The following is a 4248-nucleotide window of genomic DNA, read 5'->3' on the forward strand; positions in this document are numbered from 1 at the left end:
TATTTTTTTGCTAAATTATATGTTTCTAGGAGTTTATCCTTTTCATCTAGCTGATTTAGTGTGTTGAAGTATAATTGTGCATAATAATCTCTTATGATATTTGTATTTCTATGTCAGTTGTAATGTCTTATCTTTCATTTCTCTTTTTATTTTCCTGAGCCTCTCTTTTTTTCTGAGTCAGTCAAGCTAAAGATTTCTCAATTTTCTTTGTATTTTCAAACAAACTTCTCTTGATTTCATTGATTTTTAAATTGTCTTTCTGGGTCTCTATTTTACTTATTTCCACTCTGATCTTTATCATCTACCTTCTACTAACTTTAGGTTCAGTTTTTTCTTCTTTTTCTATTTACATGAGGTGTAGAGTGATAGTGTTTATTTGAGGTCTTTATTGTGTTTTTATGTAGATATTTATCACTATAAACTTCCCTCCTACAACTACTTTTAAAGCATCCCATAGGTTTTGATAAGTTATGCTTTCTTTTTCATTTCTTTCAATGTATTTTTTCATTTTCCACCTGCTTTATTCTTTAATCCATTGTTTGTTCAAGTTGTTTAATCTCCACATTGTTTTGAAATTTCCACTTTTTTTTGCTATTGATTTCCAGTTTTATATCATTTTGGTCAGAAATCTTATTAAATTTTCTAAGAATTTCTTTTGTGATTTATCATGGAAAACATTTGTTATGTGCTTGGGAAGAAATTGTACTCTGCTTCTGTTAAGTGTAATTTTCTGTATAGTCCTGTCAGTTCTGTTTGATCTAAAATATGGTTCAAATTCAAAATTTCCTTGTTGATTTTTTTGTCTGGGTCATCTATCCATTGTTGAAAGTTGAATATTGAATTCCCATATTGTCGCACTATTGTCTATTTCTCCCTTTAGTTTTGTTAGTATTTGCTTAGTATACTTAGGTACTCCAATGTTAGATGCATATGTATTTATGATTTTTTTTGTTTTTGACTTCTTTATCATTGTATAATGACTACCTTTGTCTCTTGTTACTATTTTTAATGTTTGTTTTGTCTGATATAAGTATAGATATACCTGATGTCTTTTGGTTTCCACTTGCATGAAATATCTTTTGCCTTTTCTTGTACTTATTTATACGACTGTGTGTATGTGTATCCTTAAAGTTGAAGTAAGTCTCTTACAAGGAGTATAAAATTGGGCCTTTTTGTTTTTGTTTTTTTAATCCATATAGCCACTGTGTGCCTTTAGATTAGAGAATTCAATCCATTAATAATTAGAGTAGTTATTGGTAGGTAAGGCCTTACTAATACTAGTAAATACTTAATATTTACTTTCTGGCTGTTTTGTAGTTTCATTTTTCTTTTCCTTTTTTTTTTCCCATCCTTTCCTTTCCCTTCCCTTTCCTTCCCTTCCCTCTTTCTTTCTTCCTCTTTCTTTCTCTTTCTTTCTTTCTCTTTCTTCCTTTCTTTCTTTCTTTCTTTCTTTCTTTCTTTCTTTCTTTCTTTCTTTCTTTCTTTCTTCTTTCTTTCTCTCTTCCATAGTGGTATGCTTTGATTCCCTTCTCTTTATCTTTTGTGTACCTATAATAGATTTTTTCTTATGGATCCCATGAGACTTACATAACACATACATGTATGTACATATAACAGTGATAATATTGTAACTTTAATAACATTCAATGGTGCTTGGATGGCTCAGTCAGGTAAGCATCTGACATCAGCTCAGGTCATGATCTCACATCTTGTAAGTTCGAGCCCTGTGTTGGGTTCTGTGGTGGTAATATCTCAGAGCCTGGATCCTGCTTCGGATTCTGTGTCTCCTTCTCTCTCTCTGCCCCACCCCACTTATTCTCCATCTCTCTCTCTCAAAAATGAATTAATGTTAAAAAAATAACATTCGAAACTCTATCCTTTTACTCTTCTCCATTTTTATTCTTATAATTCCACCAATTACATAGTTTTAGTTTGTCAATCTCTTAACAAATTGTGAAGGCTGTAGCTATTTTAAATATGTTGGTCCTTTAACTTTTATACTAGAACTAAGTGGTTACACATCACCATATTACATTATTAGAATATTCTGACTCTGACTATATGTATGTCTTTATCATTGTGTTGTACATTTTTGAATGTTTTCATATTACTAATTTGCATGTTTTTGTTTCTGCTGGAAGAACTCCCTTCAGCATTTTTTATAAAGCTAGTTTAATGGTGATGAATTTCCTCAGCTTTGTTTACTAAAGAACGTATTTCACCTTCACTTTTGAAGGACAACTTTGCTGAGTGAAATATTTTGGTTGAGAGTTTCTTTCTTTGTGTACTTTGAAGATATCATTCCACTCTCTCCTGGCCTGCAAGGTCTCTGTTGAGAAATCCACTGATCACCTTGTGGGAATTCCCTTGTCTGACAATTGGTTTTCTCTTGCTACTTTTAAAAGTCTCTTTACCATTGGTTTTAGACAGTTTTCTTATTATGTGTCATGGAGAAGATTGTTTTGGTGTGACATTTTGAGGTAACCTATTGGTTTCATGAACTTATATGTCCAAGTATTTCCCTAGGTGAGGGGAGTTCTCAGTTATTATTTATTTAAATAAATTCTATTTTCTTATCTCCTTCTTTTGGACTCCAATGATACACACACACACACACACACACACACACACATACACACACACATATATATTTAATGTATTCATATAGCATCCAATAACTACCATAGACTCTCTTCATTCCTTTTCAATCTGTTTTATTTTTGTCTGTCTGACAGGATAATTTCAATTTTTCTGTCTTCTAACTCACTGATTCTCTCTACTTGTTAAGTCCGCTGCAGAGAATTATTGAGTTCAGCCCTTATTTACTTTAGCTCCATAATTTCTTTTTAGGTTCTTGTTTATGGTTTTTCTTTGTTGAACTTCACATTTTGTTCTAGTGGTGGTTTTCTGATATCATTAAAACGCTTATTTGTGTCCTCTTATAGCTCTCTGAGCATCAGTACAACAATTATTTTAAATTGTTTGTCAGGCAATTCCTAGATCTCCATTTTATGGGGCTGGTTCCTGGAGGTTTACTGTATTCCTTTGGTGGAGTCATGTTTTCCTGATTGTTTATAATCTGTATAGTCTTGCACAGGCATCTGTGCATTTTAAGAAACAGTAGGGGTGCCTGGGTGGCTCAGTTGGTTAAGCATCCGACTTCGGCTCAGGTCAAATCTCACAGTAGTGGGTTCGAGCCCTGCATCAGGCTCTGTGCTGACAGCTAGCTCAGAGCCTGGAGCCTGCTTCCAGTTCTGTGTCTCCTCCTCTCTCTGCCCCTCCCCCTCTCATGCTCTGTCTCTCTCTGTATCAAAAATAAAGCATTTTAAAAAAAAAGAAAGAAACAGTAGCATCTTCTGGACTTCATGTCCTGCATTAAGGGAAGGCTTTCATTTTCAGATGGGAGTATGCTGGACCATGCCATGACTCTGGGTCTAGTGGTGCAGGCCACTGATTATGGGAGTGCATAGTAGCAACAGATTTTAAGAAATATGACGTCTCTTTGACTCAGGCCACTGAGTTCCACAGTATCAACTACTGTGTGGTCTCAGCAAACACGGTGGTGATGGGGGTCTGCAGTGGCTATAAGATCTGTTGTGGTCCTCAGTGGTGCCTCCAAGACTGGCAAGGGTCAGGGCAGGCAATGGTGATGGCCAGAACTGGTGAAGTTACAAGAGCCAACTGTAGCTGCCTATGTGGTAGCAGTGACTAGCTGCAGATACACATGCAGTGAAGGGGATCAGGGTAGTTAGCAAGAGCTGGGACAACCATGGGCTCATTGGCTGCTATTGGGGTTCTAGTTGTCATCCTGCTTTCCTATAGCTGCACACTGTACCTTTGTGCACATACAGGGCAGTGGAAACTGGTGATGTGGTGAGGCTGGGGGCATGTGAACAGCTAGAAGGGCTAGTTATAGGTAGTTATAGTGATATAAGTCAGTGACAGAAAACAAGACATGACCCACAGGCAGCTGTGAAGAACCCAGCTGTCAGCATGCTTACCTTTGACTACACACTCTCCCTCTGGGTCTGCGTACTGCAGGGGAGGCAGATGACGAGCATTATATCTTTAGGGTTCAGGTACACAGTTGGAGGGGCCAGCCCCCTAAGTGTGGGCACAGTGGTGGGGGTCAGCTGGGAAGGCTAGGCTGGCATTTTACCTTCACGCATCTGCAGAAGCTCAGCCTGGCTGCCAGCATGCCTCCCAGGCCTGGAAGAGCAGGGAGGAACTTGGTAGCTCCCATCTTAC

This window comes from Suricata suricatta, chromosome 1, assembly GCF_006229205.1.
Source record: "Suricata suricatta isolate VVHF042 chromosome 1, meerkat_22Aug2017_6uvM2_HiC, whole genome shotgun sequence".
NCBI classification, from domain to species: domain Eukaryota; kingdom Metazoa; phylum Chordata; class Mammalia; order Carnivora; family Herpestidae; genus Suricata; species Suricata suricatta.